General features: G+C 40.2%; 1 protein-coding gene across 2 annotated transcripts in view; it reads left to right on the top strand.

Moving 5' to 3' along the window:
* The window catches only part of ELOVL4 (ELOVL fatty acid elongase 4), a 65,212-nt gene that overhangs the window by 11,308 nt on the left and 36,187 nt on the right, over nt 1-17,717 (top strand). The gene's annotated exons all lie outside the window — the stretch shown is intronic.

Genomic DNA, 17,717 nt, shown 5'->3' with positions numbered 1-17,717 from the left:
TGTAGCATTAAAAAAAAAAAAAAAGCCCTGCGGTTAGTGTATTTTGGTTTATGGTGGAAATGCCATTTCTCCACTGAGCTATATCCTCTCTCCATTGTGACCTTAGGTAGAGCTGGTGGCTCAGCAGAGGAACTGATGGTAGATGTCATACATGGCTGCAGGCCCTCACAACAGTGTTGACTATCTGGGGCGCCTATGAGCTATAACTACCTCCAGCCCTAAAATCCTTCCATGCCCATAGCATCATTGTAACAACTTTAAAAAAAAAGTCTCTAGGAGCCACACTAATAAGTCAGCAGCCCCCCATCAGCTCCCTCCACTCCAACCTGCAGCAGCTCCTGCCCGCCAGCAGCCCCACCAATCAGTGTCTCCCGCTCCCTCCCCACTCCTCCTGCCCACCATGATCAGCTGTTACGCAGTGTGCAGGAGGCTCTGGGGTCGGGGGGGGGGGGGGAGTGGGAGAAGAGCAAGGGCATGGCAGGCTCAGGGGAAGGGGTGGAGTGGGGGCAGGCAGGGCCTGGGGCAGAGCAGGGGATTGAGCACTGAGCACTCCCCTGGCACATTGGAAAGTTGGCACTGTAGCTCCATCCCCAGAGTCATTGCCTGTGCAAGGAGACACATACTAACTTCTGCAGAGCCACATGTTGGCTACCCCTGTTTTAATATATTTAGGAACTGTACAATAAAGATCTCCCGCCACCCCCATTTGTTCTCTAACTCAGTATTGGTACCGAGAAACAGCAGGGTCATATTTAGTTTTCTAGGTAGCTCTATGGTTTGGGATGCAAAGTTACTCCATTTCATTCCTTAGACATATCTGTGCAGTCTTTTAAACTTATTCTTTTTAGAACGTATACATTTACTAGTTATATTTCAAGTATGAATGAAATTGCGGGTTTCATTCTACAAACCTTTCTTGGTGGTTTATACCTTTTTAAAACAAATGATTTTTGGTTTGAAATTTTTTAATACTGCTTGTACACAGCTCAAAGGAGGAGGGTTTTTTATTATTATAATTACAGAGTGGGAAGAGAGGGGAAAATTTGAATTAAATCTGTCTTCCTGTTTTTAAAAATGGGAATTAATTGACAAAGGCCAGTTGCTTGGCTCGCATACTCACTCTTGGGCTACCATCCATATAATTCACCAGAGTTAATGTACTCACTCCTCAGTGCTCTTCCAAACATCTACCATGGCTGTCACAACAATGGTATGTGTAGAATCCTCTTACACTAGGTCTATGCTGTTTTCCCTATTAGCACAGTTGAAATGCTGCTGGGTGAAGATAAGGCCCAATCAACCAGCCAGTAAGGCTGGTTAAGGTTGGAGTGCATTTGGAGAAGGGTCATGAGATTGATTAAAGGATTGAAAAACATGCCATATAGCAAAAGACACAAGGAGCTCAATCCGTTTGATAAAACAAAGAGAAGATTGAGTGACTTGATCACAATCTGTAAGTACCTACATAGGGAACAGAAATTTGATAAGAAGTCTCTTCAATCTAACAGACAAAGGTATAACAAGATCCAGTGCAGGAATTTGAAGCTAAACAAATTCAAATTAATAAGGTGCACCTTTGTAACAATGACAACAATTAACCATTGGAACACTTGATGAAGGGTTGTGGTGGATTACCATCACTGGACATTGTTAAATCAAGACTAGGTGTTTCTCTTAAAAAAATATATATACACACACACACACTCCATTTCAGGCATTAATTCAGGGAAGTCCTGTTGTCTGTTTTGTACCTCCAGCTCAGTGATAAAGCTTTGCCTTAGTTCTCCATCTATAAGAGTCACAGAATGCTAATAAATTAATGTTTCTGAGTCACACATAGTACAGTGGTAGAGGAGCATCAATTCCTAAGAAGACAGTCATGTTAAAATCCTTAAAAAAAAAAAACCCACCACTTTATCCATGTTACCAATATCTCACGTTATTAGAAGTGAATTTTTTTGTTTTGCCTTTTTCTTGGCTTGCATTAGTCAGTTTTACTTCTGTTCATAGAAATTTGCTACTCTGGTTCAGTAGCATCTTTTCATATAACCAAAAATACTGCAATGTTTGGATTGCAAATGCCATAGGGGAAAGTTTATTTTTGAAAATTGTTTCTACTGAAAATTTTAAAATCCTGACATTTGTATTGGTCTTGGGTTTTGCAAACAGTTAGTTTTTGTCAGATTTAAGCTTTGGAACAAACTAGACACAATAGTGTCACTTGAAGTGCTGTCTATGGCACAACTGGCTGAAGTGTCAGAAGAGGAATTTAGCAGAGGCCTAGGTGGGGAAAAAATCATTGCTTTTTCCTCCTGTTTGGTGGAGTTTAAGGAAACTGAGACAGGAGGTTAGTTCTCACCTTCAAACTCAAATTGGACACACTGTTTAGTCATTCACCAAAGGGTTTAAAGGGCATATTTGCAGATTTTCTTGAAAGCATTTCTCTTGTCCATTCTGAGGTTTTGGTTATCTTGAACTACTGAGCAGCACGATTCACTCACCTCTTCCTGGCTGCTCACGGTCTGGTACCCCCTTCTGTTGTTTGCTCTCACAGTGTTCCCTCTCACTCAGTGCACTCACTCTTCATGACCCTCCAGCTGGGTCACTATATGTGTTTTCCCTTCCAGGGCAGGATGGCTGCATATCAAAGTCTCTCCAGATGAGCTGTCTGGTTGCCTTTCCAGGCCATCCTCTAATTCAGTGGTCTCCAAACTTTTTGGCTTGTGCACCCCCAGGGTGAAGACCAGAAGACCTGCCGCAGGCATGCCACCAGAGGGGACATGCAGAGCTGCCGCCGAAGAAAAAAAACGGCAGAGTGCTATTCGGCGGCACTCCTGCTGCCGTGCACCCCAGTTTGGAAACCACTGCTGTAATGCAAGACTAGGGCACTTTCTTCAGTGGTGAGCTGGGGAACCCAAGCCCACCCAGTAATCCAGGTTCCGGTACAGGGACCCTCTGTTCAGCAACCACGGTCTGATTACTTCCAAGACCCTGTTACAATTTCCCTGTGCTCATTCCTTATTTTGTCCTCTAGCACTGGCCCTTTAGGATACTGCTGGAGCTCCCTGTGGCTGCTTCACTCCTCTCAGGTGCTTGCTAGAGTCTAGATTCCAAACATACCTCCCTCCTCCCAGGGAATAACTGCAGACTACTTCCCCTGTAGCTCCCTTCTGTTCTCAGACTTCTGGCTTGTACGGGCCCACCCTACACCTGCTCAGCTGAGCTTCATCTTCTGTTAGGGCTTGCTTAGCCAGACTAATTCTCCCGTAGGTGCAGCCTGCTAAGTTAATTAGCCCCTTCCTAGCTACTTCAACCCCTCCAAGTGAGGATTCTTTTGACATCCTGGCTGACTCTTTTGACAAGCTAAAAAAATGTGATAGAATGTATTTGCAATAAATGCAGTATTTGAAATGTTTATTGTGTGTGCTAATTCTTCAGTTTACAAGCTTAGGACCCAGTGTTGCAGACACTTATTAGTGAGTGTCATGCTCTGTACTGTGAGTGATTCCCTTCAGGTCAAGTAGATTATGTGCAGTAGTAAATACTGTACTTGTTAGTAAATGTTTGCATTATTTAGTAAACATTTGGGCCATTATTTATGAAGCATAGTGTTTCTTTGAGCAGTTTAAATTCTCAAAAACCCCATCAGAAGGAAGCTAATTTAAATCCTTTATAAACATTTTGTTGTAGTTTAATGTGTGTGAGCTCATTAATCCTGACTTGCTTTCTTATGATGGCACTCTTTTGTAAAGTCCTTGCTTAATGATAGCAATAGGAGAGCTGACTGAAGGTAACTGAAAAGTCAAATAAAATAATACAGTACCTCAGGAAGTGATCAACTGGTTAATAATATCTGGGATACTATCATTTTCATTGGAATTATTAAAATATCAGTTTAAATTTATTGTCGAAAAACACTGACTGAGATTAAAAAAGCTTGCTCCTGAAGTGCGCCTTTAGAAATGTAACTGTTTAAAGACATCTGCAGAAGTGATGGTAATTGGACAGATGGATATGCTGGATTGGCACTGTAAGTGTCTTTGCGCTGAGAATAGTAGCCATAGCTATTAATACTTTGAAGGCTCCCCAGATAAATTAGTGAGTAGCAACCTTCTAGCTAAGGAATGAATACGCTCTTAATCTAAAAACCTAAACTACTGTGTGTTGATATTACATGGAAATATGAATGCAAGGGTATTTTAAACCTGCATTATATATTTTTAGATGTATAATGCTTTCCAAAGCTAATATAGAAATTGGATGGAAAAGACACATTAGACCATTCAGTCATCTTCCTGCTAATGCAGGATTTCCCCTACAATATATATTTGTAGGTACAGTATTCTTCCGCCTCTTTTCACAGTTTATACTTACTGGTCAAAATAATTTGGAAAGATTAATTTTTGAGTCTCTATAATAACTTACAGATAATTATAAAGAAAATAGCCACTAGCTTTGACAGAAGCAAATTTCACACCAAAAAAATTGAACACCATATAATATGATTTGGTTGAGCTTCTTTCTGTTTTAGCTTTAGCTCACCACATTATTGATTTTCCCCCACCCCCTAAAAACTTTGGAAGATAGGTTAATTGTGTGTCCTTGTTTTCTTAGCATGTGGGTGTTTTATTTAAGTCCTTTATTGAGATTCTCCACCCAGTGCATGTGTGTAACTTCCACTAATGCTAAAGCGGCATGTGTCTCGTAAGGAGAATTTAAATACCACAAGGATAGGTACTTCAAAAAAATTAATTAAAATATATATTCTTTATCTCTTGCTTCAGATTTATAATGTGGGATTTTGAAGAACTTTCACCCCCCCCACAATTATTGTAAAACTTACTCCATATAAAGGTCTGAGTTTTGTATAACTATATTTCTCATGTGGTAAAAACATTAACATTTGGGACTGCTAGACTCCCTGGGATTTTTTTTGTTTTGTTTTGAGTTCATTTTTTCCGCTAAGTGCAAATTAAAACTCTTACCTTTTTGGAATATACACTTTATTTTTCTTACAAAAAGAGATGTAGTTGTGTTGTTGGCTATGCTGTAAAGAGTCATTTTACTTGTGATCAAATTAGAATCTGGGTCTTAGGATTTGGAAGATAAATGCATTAATCCACTGAAACATTCAGTCACTCTCTGTCAATTCTAATCAGATAAAGGCATTTGTAATTTTGAACTGAAGGAGTTGGAGGGGTCAGCTTTCTTGCTTTTATATTTAATTTTCATGGGAAGATTCATTTCTCAACTTCTTGCATGTGAATTTGCTGGATTTAATAAGGCAGTAAGTTCCTTTAAAAAACATAGTTTTCTGTGCCCAGCAGATGTCATTTTGGTCATCACACTGTCTAATGAATAGGGTGCACAATAGTACTGATTTGCTGATGTAAGGATGTTTCTGATTTTTTTGCCTGTTAACAGAATATTTTCAGATTCATTATAAGTATGATATATTATCTGACTGTGAATTAATTTTTCAGAAAAGAAACTCAGGGCAACATCAGAGTGACAGCAGACTATGTTCTTTTGTATACATCAGTCAAGCAACCTTAAATCAGTAAACTGTAGTGAAGTTGTTTTACTGAAGGTACTTATTATGTATTGTCTGATTTGACCATAGCTGTGTGAGTTAATTTAAGCTGTTATAAATGAGTTTCGCATGGACATGCAAAGTAACTTATAAAAGAAACGTTGAGACATGATACAAACCTCCAAAGGACTGCTATATTTCCTGATACATTGAATACATTCCAGTAGCTCTACTGTAAAAAATATATCTTTGCATTTAGTATTGTCTCAAAAATAAATATAAGAAACCATGGTGTAGTAGGTGTGATGGAAGTTACCAACAATTAACTCATTAGTAGTGGAATGTCAATAATAGAATTGATTAGCCAAAGCATATTTCAAGTGCGTGGGATCTTGTCACCCCTTGTGCAGGCACATAACACCTAAAATATAGTAGTACTCATAGGTGCTGGAACTAGGATTGCTGGGGGTGCTGCTGCACTCTCTGGCTTGAAGTGGTTTCCATTATATACAGGATTTACAGTTTGGCTAAATGGCTTTTAGCACCCCCACTATAAAAATTGTTCCAGCACCCTTGGTAGAACTGTCCCAGCAGAGAGACAGGCCACAGAAAGGCCACCCAGGCAGACTTGGAACCTCAGTGCACAATGAGGAGCGATGCTACGTTGTGTTCTCTTTGAAAATGTTTCGGGTGGGCTGGGGAGCAGCTATTAACCGTGCATCTGAACTATGCAGATCCATTGTTCAAGCTGCAAGCATAGTTACAGTTCAGGGGTTTTAACAGCAACTGTGTAGTTGCAGTGTGATTTGCTCTGTACATTGTGGGGAAGGTTGCCACCCATTGAGATGTTTCCTCAGGTATTGCAGAGGTGGTGAAGATTTTACCATAAGTGGAAGGTATCCATATCACGTGTTTTTTTTTTTTTTACCAGATGTTGTATAACTTGTAGCATTATACTTTGTATTGTGATTTGATGACCTATTAAAGGCATAGCTTTGCACCTTTACACAAAAGAGAACATAATTACACTAAGAAAACTATATTTCTTGTCACTTGGAGACTTCAGCTTTACTAGCCTTTTTTGCATTTTGTCAAGTTTTCATCCTATTTTTGAATTTCAGAGTCCCACGTGAAATCTTCAGCCATAATCCTGAAACAGATCTGCATGGGCAGGCACCTGCAGCAGTGTGCAGCCCTAATAAACTCATGAGGGCTTATCACTGGGTAGAGGGGTCTGTCCATCAAGATCCAGTTGCCAGATCAAGGTAGTCTTTGGTTTTGTCTATCGCAGGAGAGAGGTGGAACCTCAAAACCTTCTAGAAACTGTCTGATTCTTTTAAGTTTAATGGAGTTGAGTGCAGTTAGTGTTTGTGGAAGGAAGGTGGTGATGAAATGTCTCCCATATTTTTTCTTATGGAAGGAAATGAAAATATAGGACGAAATTTTATATCTGGCTATTTTTCTGGGGAGGGGGAAGCACCTAGTTCAATAAACTATTGGACTAGTAACTAAAAAATTACCTTTTTACTTTTGTCTTCTTTCTTAAGGTTTATTTGGGATTATGATTTCTAATAGTAAGGGGCAGGGGCACATTCTTTGCTTCAAGGAGTTCACAATCTAATAGGATCCCCTTTTTATTCCATTCTATGGTACTCATGCATGACAAAGCACTTTTGGATTACAGTGAGATAGCTTACTCCAGAGTAGCAGAAGAAATTATGCTATGGAACCCTGCTTGTACAGAAGATCTTGAATCATTTAATATTTTCTGTTCACAGGAAATGACAGAAAAACCCCAAACCCTAATCCACCAGACACCCTAAACATAGACTACATAAAAAGCCACAAGAGTTTAAAAAAAATAAAAAAAGAAAGAAAAGAAAATGCAGGTAGAAGACCAGCATCAGGGGGAGGGAGGCTATCCAGTTTATTGCACTGAGTGCAACATGTATGATTATCTGCCTCATGGGCATGTGTCGTGTGTGCATATGGTGCTAGTAACTCACAGCCCTTGGAGATAGAGTATGGGCTCTTAAGGCCAGAGTGGATGAACTGGAGGTACGCAGAGGAGACTTCTGGGGACATAGTAGAATGGTTCCTTTCCTATCTGGCAGCCTCTGTACGGTTAAGGAGGATGAAAGTGTCGAGGCAGGAGAGCATCAACCTGGAGCAGAAGGAAATGGTCCATAGTTGGGACCCACCTTCCAGAGGATGTCATGATATTCTCTCGCACTGAGGATGCCCTTCCAAGGGTGGGGCCCGGTTTCTAGGAAGAGATAGGTAATAGTCACGGGGGATTCTTTTATTAGAAATAGTTGGGGGGGTTTTGATGACCGGGAGAACCTCCTGGCAAAGGTTGCAGATCTCATGGCACATCTAGATAGCCTTCTAATAGCACTGGGGAGGAGCCAGTGGTCGTGGTGCCTGTTGGTATGACCAATGACATAGGGAAAGGTAACAGAGTAAAGGCTGCTAGGTAAGAGGTTATAGTCCAGGACCTCCCTAGTAGCATTCTCTCAAATGCTTTAGGTTCCACCCACAGGGCCAGTAAGGCGGGCAGATCTGCAAGGGGTAAATGCGTGGATGAGACAATGATGTAAGGAAGAGGAACTTAGGTTTATTAGGAACTGGGAAACCTTCTGGGGAAGGAGTAGCCTGTACTGGAGGGTTGGGTTCCACCTAAACCAGAATGGAACCAGGCTACTAGCACATAAAAGTTAAAAAGTTGTAGAGGATTTCTTTAAAGTAAGGGATGGGGGAAAGCTAACAGGTATGGAGGAACACATGGTTGGGTCAGAGACATCCCTAGGGAGGATTTATTAAAGGGGATACTTTATATCCTAGTGTACAGGAGAGGAAAGAAGTTGGTAAAGTACAGGTAGGATCTAGTGAGGAACAGTCAAACATAAAAGAGTCCCATTTAAACATAAAACATGAAGGGAAGCAACTAAATTCCTTCAAATGTACAAGTGCAAATACTAGAAGTCTAAATACTAAGATGGGTGAAATAGAGTACCTGGCATTAAATGAAGATATTGATATAATAGGCATCACAGAACCTTGGTGGAATGAGGAAAGTCAATGGGACACAGTTATGCCAAGGTACAAAATATATAGGAATGACAGAGTGAGTTGTGCTGCTGGGGGAGCGGCAATATAAGTTTAAAAAAAATAGTCAAATAATGTGAAAATCTTAAATGAAGAAAACTGTACCATGGAATCTCTATGGGTAGAAATTTCATGCTTGAATAATAAGACAATGGCAGTAGGAATATACTACTGATCACCTGACTGGGATGTCGTCAGTGATTATGAAATGCTATGAGAGGTTAGGCTACAAAACCAGAAAATGCAATAATAATGGGTGATGTCAACTATCCTTATGTTGATTAGGTAAATGTTATCTCAGAGTGTGATGCACGGTAAAATTTCTAGACTCCATAAATGACTGCTTCTTGGAGCAGCTAGTCCTGGAATCCATAAGGGAAGAGGCAGCTTTTGATTTAATCCTAAATGGAACAGGATTTGGTCCAAGAGATGATATAGCTGAACTGCTCTTTAATAGTGACCATAATGTAATTAAATTTAACATCCTTGTAGAGGGAAAATATATATAAACCCCCCCCAGTAATATTTAACTTTGAAAAGGGGAACTACATAAGAATGAGGATGCTAGTTAGGCAGAAATTAAAAAGAGCCGTCAAGGGTAAAGTAGCATGGAGACTACTTAAAAATAATAGAGGCTCCATAACAGAGGTTTTAAACTAAACATATACACCAAATCAGAAAAGACAATAGGTGGACCAAAAGAATGGCACCATGGCTCAACAACAGGATAGTGGAGGCCGTTAGAGGCAAAAAGGCATCCTTTAAAATTTCAAAGTCAAATCCTAATAGGAAAATAGGATGGAGCACAAACTGTGGCAAATAAAATGTACAACTATAAGGCAGGCCAACAAAGAATTTGAGAAGCAATTTAATAAATGCACATAAGCTAAGAGTAATTTTTTAAAGTACATTAGAAGCAGGAAGGCTGCCAAACAAGCAGTGGAACCACTAGATGACACAGGTGTTAAAGAAGCACTCAAGGAAGACAAGGCCACTGCAAAGAAGCTAAATGAATTATTTGCAGTGGTCTTCACTTCAGAGGATGTGATGGAAATATTCACATCAGAGCTATTCTTTTTGAGTGACACGTATGAAGTACTGTCCCAAATTAATGTGTCAGTAGAAGAGGTCTGAGAACAATTTGATAAATTAAACAGTAAGAAGTCATCAGGTATTTGATATTCACTCGAGTTCTGAAGGAACTCCGACATGAAATGGTAGAACAACTAACTGTAGTATATAACCTATTGTTGAAACAAGGTGACTGGAACGTAGTTAATGTAATGCCAATTTTTAAAAAAGTGCTCCAGAGGCAATCCTGCAATTAACGGTCAGTTAGCCTAATTTCAGTACTGGGCAAATTGGTAGAAACTGTAGTAAAGAACAGAATTATCGGACACACAGATAAACATAATATGTTGGGAAAGAGTCAACACAGCTTTTATAAAGCTAAATCATGCCTCGCCAATCTATTAGAATATTTGAAGGAGTCAATGAGCATGTGGATCAGGGTAATCCTGTCAATATAGTGTACTTGAATTTTCAGAGAGCCTTTGACAAGGTCCATCATCAAAGGCTCTTAAGCAAAGCAGACAGTCATGCATAGCGGTGGGGGGCGGGGGTGCTGGAGCACCCCCCGGCTTGAAGTGGTTTCCATCATATACAGGGTTTACAGTTTGGTTCAATGGCTTTTATCACCCCCACTATACAAATTGTTCCCGCACCACTGCAGTCATGGGATAAGAGAGAAAGTCCTCTCGTGGATCAGTAACTGGTTAAAAGATAGGAAACAAAGGGTAGGAACAAATGGTCAGTTTTCACAATGGAGAGTGGTGAACAGCAAAGTCCCCTAATGATCTGTACTGAGACCTGTGCTGTTCAACATATTCATTAATGATCTGGAAAAGGGAATGAACAGTGAAGTGGCAAAGTTTGCAGATGATACAAAATTACTCAAGATAATTAAATCCAAAGCTGTCACAAAGGAATCTCACAAAACTCAGTGATTGGGCAACAAAATGGCAAATGAAATTCAACATTGATAAGTGCAAAGTAATGCACATCAGAAAAAAATAATCCCATCTATCTATCTATCGATCTATCTATCTATGCACACAATGATGTGTTCTAACTTAACTGTTACCACCCAAGAAAATCCTGGGAGTCACTGTGAGTAGTTCTCTGAAAACTTCAGCTTGATGCATAGCAGGAGTTAAAAAGGCTAAGAGACTGTTAGGAACTATTAGGAAAGGGACAGAAAATGAAAGAGAAAGTATCATAATGCCATTATATAAATCCATGGTGTACCCATACCTTGAATACTGTGTCCTATCTCAGAAAGGATATAGTAGAATTGGAAAAGGTTCAGAGAAGGGCAGCAAAGATAATTGGGTATGGAATGGCTTCCATACAAGGAGAGACTAAAAAAATTATGGCTATGCAGCTTAAAAGAGACGACTAAGGGGAGATTGCTAGAGAGCTATAAAATCATGAAGGATGTGGAGAAGGTGAACAGAGGAGTGTTATTTACCCTTTCACGCAATACAAAAAGCAGGAGTCCTCTGATGAAATTAATAGGCAGCAGGTTTAATATAAACAAGAGGAAATACTTTTTCACATAAAGCACAACTAACCTATGGAACTCATTGCCATGGGGGATCGTGATGGCCAAAAGTATAACTGGGTTAAAAAAATAACTAGATAAGTTCACAGAGAATAGGTCTATCAATGGCTATCAGCCAGGATGGTCAGGGATGCAACCCCATCGTTGGGCAACGGTGAACATCTGATTACCAGAAGCCAGGAGTGTAAGACAGGGATGGATCACTCCATAATTGCTCTCCTCCTGAAGCTGTGCTCTCCTCCTGAAGCTCTGATATGGGCCAGTCAGAGACAGGATTCGGTGCAAGATGGACCATGGTTTGACCCAGTATGGCAGCTCTTGCATATGTACTAAATACTATGGTAGCATGAGCACAAGACTGCCACTGCCTCTGTGTTAGCTAGGACAAGTCATTTGACCCCCAATGCCCCCTTTTCCCCTATCTGTCTGACATTTTATATAGATATTTACCCTCTTTTCTTTATAAAATTCTTTACAGATGAAAAGCCCTATCAAAATGTAATTATTTGTATTTATTCATATTTCTGTCCTATAGTTCCCAAACTAAATTTGTCAGAATATAATGTGGTGTTAATGCTCTAAGCATGCAAAAATGTTATGGTGTGAGTTTGTGCAGAAAACAAGGATAAGACAGCTGAGGAGATTAACTAGTAGTTTCTTGATTATAATTATGTCTAATCCATGCACCTTTTATCCCCAAGCACTTTACAACATAGCTATACTGATATAGAAACTAAACTCAAGAATCACATCTCCTTCCCCTTAAAGGCATCGATTATCAGGTTCTCACTGAACCTCACTGAGGGCGTCTCCTTTGGGTGAAACATGTCCATTGTCCAAAGTCTCACTGTAATGGTAGGCAGGAGTTTGACAGGACATGAAGAATCTAGGGGTAGTTTTATAAGGTCCAGTCGTGTGCCTATTTTTGAGGTCCCTGTATGTATATGTAGCTGAAAAATACCATAGGCTGGAAGGGATGGGGACAGGGCTCAGGGTTACAACGTGGTGTGTGACATGTGCTGGAGTGGAAATATAGATCAGCCCCCACAATATTTTTATTGCAGGGGTACTAGCCCACACTGCCCTTGGTTTTGCCACACCTGTCATACACCTAAGAAGAGTGCACCCAGAGTGTGCGCCTGTGCGGACTTCGGGTGTTTGTACGATACAGGGATTTTGAAACGAGACTTCAGACAAGCAGGCCTATGATCTTTGCATCTCTTTGGGAGAGAGCAAGTCCCGTCAGTTCTGACAGGCCTAACATCAGTGCAGACACAACATCCGTTCACATTTAGCTATGAATGTGAATGATACTGTTATAAGTATTAGCACTAAAGTCCCCTTCAGGTCAATGTGAATTTGTGCCATGACAGCACTAGAGAACGCAATCCTGGACCACTTCTGAAATCCAGAGGTTTCAGGATCAGTTTTATGTTTATCTCAACATAAAGTGTTTTTACTAATTAAGCCAATAGAGATATAATGATAGCCTGAATTCTACCCCATCGGAGGCAGAACGTTGCCAAAGAGGGAAGAACCTGACCTGTTCCAGATGGTAACAATACAATGCCCAATTTACAACTGGGAAAATTAGCTCATCAAAGCAGATTGATTGGTTTACTTTTTCCCTGCCTGGGAAGAGGATGATAATGGGAACTTTCACCAAAGCCTGGTCACCTTTTAGAGTTAGAGTTGTGGGCTATGCCTCTCCTGATGCCTGCATTGTCCATCTCCACTCTGGTTTCTTTGCACGTATGGTATTTGAGAGACTCAGAGTTTTTCTGTTCCAGACATTTTCTCCAGTCATTTCCATTGGGTTGTAGTTCCCCTTGATGCAGAAGAAGGAATTGCTTTATTATGCTGGAAGTTGCTGGGACTCATATGGTCTCCCTCTGCTCCCATTTCAATACTGGCATATTAGTCATTCAGTGTCTTTTGAACCGCTGGCTGGAGATTAAAGGGAAGATCTTCTGATGCAATCTTGCCCCTTTGCCCTGCTCAGGCAGTGCAAAGAGGCTGTGAACCAACTGGATCTCTTTTTGTTCCTGTGTTGCCACACCCTGGCAGCCCTCCATGTATGAGATGAGAAGGTGATGTGGCCAGAGCATGCTACTTTTTGGCTACTCCCAGCTCTCAGATGGCCCGGAACTGACTCCAGAATCTAGAAGCCATAACTGGTTCCATTGCAGATACTCTCTTATCTTTGCTTGGCAGAAGCTGAGCACAGTTGAGAATCTGCGTCAATTATTTCATTCTGTTAGGAAGCTGAGGTTCTGTTCTTTCTGGTGGTATAAGCATTGCACTTGTTTACCTCAATTTGCTAGAGAGAAAGCAGTTGCTAAAATTGAATGGTAATAGAAGTGTGGGTGGGATGGTAAAATGGTAATCATCACAATGTGATTTCTGGGAAAATATTTAGCATCTTGCTAGGGCTGGAAACAGATGCTGCAGTGCTGAGTATCCCAGACTTTGAGTACTGTAAAATCATGGTTCTCATACTCTTCACAGATTGGATCATATTTTAATAGAGATACTGTCCCAAGAACTGTGTTAATTACGGTCACCTCTTGCCCTTAATGTTTTCTCCCATTCTCACCCGGTCTGTTCCACTATATCTCTCTAGCACAGTTGTCAACTTTCATGCAGTAAATAAGCACCCTGACTTTCACAATAAACTTAATAAAAATCAAGCTAATCCCATTTCAAAACAAGCCAATTCCTAAGAACCCCAACACTCTATGTGACTAGATTTCCCGCCTCCCCAGCGTGCAGTCTGGGACTGTGGTGGGCCCGCTGTGCACCCCTGACTCTCTCCCCCCCTTGCTTGCTGGGAGCCGATCAAAAAAAGGGAAGCAACAAGCTGCAACAAGCTACAAGCCAAAAACTTGTCAACAAGCAACTCACAAACCAATTAAGCCAAAACCAAGCCCAATTTCTGCTTTTTTTCCCCACGGGTTTGGCATGTCTACTCTCTGGTTCACTGTAAATGTTTCTCTGCCACTTGGTCCACTTCTCTTTTCCCTCTACATACTTCCCTGATGCTTGGGTCTTCTCTCCCCTGCAGAAGTTGCCTAGCTGCCTGGTTCCCTTATCCTATTGGCTCCTCTTATTCTAACAGGACCAGTCCTGCTAGTGGCTCCAGTTTTTGAGTCTGTCTTCTATTCCCTTTCCTCTTCCTGTTAAATAGTAACAGCCCCCTAGTGGAAGTAGTTAGCTTGGTTTCTGTTCCCTCTATTTAGGCCTCCAAGCTCTTAATTGCAAAGAAAAGTGTCTGGAAGTGGGGAGGAAGCGCCAGCACCATGTGATTTGTCCTTCCTGCAGGCCACAGTCCAGGAAATTCTGCCATACAGAACTTGTTAAAAGCCCAGGTGGTTTTGAGATATCAGACCTAAAATGTAGTTCTAAGTTGTACAAATGGAAATTTTATGTTTTATAGTTCTCTCATTGATTCTGTATCAGAATTGCACAATTTACAAATGAAAAGATGGGGTTTCTGTCAGCCCTGCAACTTAACCTGAGATCAAGAAGTTATATATTAGTTCAGGATTATGCAACATGACCAGTAATAAAGATTCTGCATGCCAAATTTTACCCTTAGTTACATATGTATACCTATATTTCTTTCAGTGAGGTTGCACAAGTATAACCGAGGGCAAAATTTTAAGACAGTGATATTCCACAAGTGACCCTGTAATTGAAATTTAGTTAATAATACCACTAGTAGTGCATGAGCCAGAAAATAATCCTGTTCACTCTCCTACAGCTGTGCTGACGGTAATGAACAAGTTAGTCTTCGTATGTAGAGTAACTAGATACAATTCTGAGTACAGATAAAAAGCAGATCTGCTGATTAAACTGGTGCCATTTTTTACAGTTATTTTTCAAAGTGGAGCCATGCTTTAATTACTGCATCTCAAAGATGTCACTACGTCCTCAGACTAGCAGTGCTTTTTTTTGACACTGAACCAGGACTTAGTATAGCAAATTCTGGGCCTTTAAGTATAACTTCAGATCTCTGGAGTGGTGCTCTTGAGTGACTCATTGAATCTGTAAATAAAACCTTTGTCTCCCACATGGCAGCACAGGGTACTCTCACTAAGCCAGCCCTTTGAACTGTTTTATTTAGTAGTTTTCCAATACTCTTATTACCTCTAGATCTGAGGCATAGGACACTGACCTATATATCAAGTATAACAATTGGTCCTGCATTAAACTTAGTGTGGTTAAGTTAATTAATGCCTAATTTAAACTAGTATAAAAGCAATTAAATTTTGAGTTCTCTGGTTTACCACATTTATGTGTATCCATACTTGAACCTGAATGACATTGGTGCCAATTCATTTTGTTGCAATAATGTGACTGTAATTTGTGATGGACAATGATACAATTGTTTTTTGTGGACCTGACCAATATAATTTGCCTCACACAGTAATTCCCTAGCTTTTGAATTGTGTACACTAATTTGCATTTTTCTAACCTTTTTAAAAATGTAATGTTACTAAAATACTTTCTTTTGTTTTAAAAAAATGAATGATCAGTGAAAGGACAAGTGCTTTATCTCTTAACTGCCAAGCCCATCTATACCAGGTAGGATAGATGTTATACGAACCTTTAAAAGAAGCAGTGAGAAACGAAGAAGCATCCTTTAAAAAGTGGAAGTTAAATGCTAGTGAGGAAAATAGAAAGGAGCATAAACTCTGGCAAGTGAAGTGTGAAAATGTAATTAGGAAGGCCAAAAAAGAATTTGAAGAACAGCTAGCCAAAGATTCAAAAAGTAAGAACAAATTTTTTTTTCAGTACATCAGAAGCAGGAAGCCTGCTAAACAACCAGTGGGGCCACTGGACGATCGAGATGCTAAAAGATAAGGCCATTGCGGAGAAACTAAATGAATTCTTTGCATCGGTCTTGACGGCTGAGGATGTGAAGGAGACTCCCAAACCTGAGCCATTCTTTTTAGGTGACCAATCTAAGGAACTGTCCCAGATTGAGGTGTCATTAGAGGAGGTTTTGGAACAAATTGATAAACTAAACAGTAATAAGTCACCAGAAACAGATGGTATTCACCCTAGAGTTCTGAAGGAACTCAAATGTGAAATTGCAGAACTACTAACTGTAGTTTGTAATCTATCATTTAAATCAGCTTCTGTACCAAATTACTGGAGGATAGCTAATGTGACACCAATTTTTAAAAAGGGCTCCAGGGGTGATCCTGGCAATTACAGGCCAGTAAGCCTGATTTCAGTACCGAGCAAACTGGTTGAAACTATTGTAAAGAACAAAATTGTTGGACACATAGATGAACATAATTTGTGGGGGAAGAGTCAACATGGTTTTTGTAAAGGGAAATCGTTCCTCACCAAGCTACTAGAATTCTTTGAGGAGGTCAACAAGCATATGGACAAGGGGAAATCCAGTGGATATAGTATACTTATATTTTCAGAAGGCCTTTGACAAGGTCCCTCACCAAAGGCTCTTAAGCAAAGTAAGCTGTCACGGGGTAAGAGGGAAGGTACTCTCATGGATTGGTAACTGGTTAAAAGATAGGAAACAAAGGTTAGGAATAAATGGCCAGATTTCAGGATGAAGAGAGGTAAATAGTGGTGTCCCCCAAGAGTCTGTACTGAGACCAATCCTATTCAACATATTAATAAATGATCTGGAAATAAGGTAAATAGTGAGGTGGCAAAATTTGTAGATGATACAAAACTACTCAAGATAGTTAAGTCCCAAGCAGACTGCGAAGAGCTATAAAAGGATCTCACAAAACTGGGTGACTGGGCAACAAAATGGCAGATGAAATTCAAAGTTGATAAATGCAAAGTAATGCACATGGGAAAACATACTCTCAACTATACATATAAAACGATGGGGTCTAAATTAGCTCTTACCATTCAAGAAAGAGATCTTGGAGTCATTGTGGATAGTTCTCTGAAAACATCCACTCAGTGTGCAGTAGCAGTCAAAAAAGCGAACAGAATGTTGGGAGTCATTAAGAAAGGGATGGATAATAAGACAGAAAATATCATATTGCCTCTATATAAATCCATGGCACACCTACATCTTGAATACTGCGTGCAAATGTGGTTGCCCCATCTCAAAAAAGATATACGGGAATTGGAAAAGGTTCAGAAAAGGGCAACAAAAAAGGTATGAAACAGCTTCCATATGAGCAGAGATTAATAAGACTGGGACTTTTCAGCTTGGAAAAGAGACGACTTGGGGGTTGGGGGGGATATGCTAGAGGTCTATAAAATCATGAGTGGTATAGAGAAAGTAAATAAGGAAGTGTTATTTACTCCTCATAACACGAGAACTAGGGGGTCACCAAATAAAATTAATAGACAGCAGGTTTAAAACAAACAAAAGGAAGGTTTTTTTACACAATGCACAGTCAACCTGTGGAACTCCTTGCCAGAGGATGTTGTGAAGGCCAAGACTATAACAGGTTCAGA

Source organism: Lepidochelys olivacea (genome assembly GCF_965140295.1).
Source record: "Lepidochelys olivacea isolate rLepOli2 genome assembly, chromosome: 3".
Taxonomy (NCBI): Eukaryota; Metazoa; Chordata; order Testudines; family Cheloniidae; genus Lepidochelys; species Lepidochelys olivacea.
Note: the sequence above shows the minus strand (reverse complement) of the source record. Positions and strands in the feature narration are given on the sequence as shown.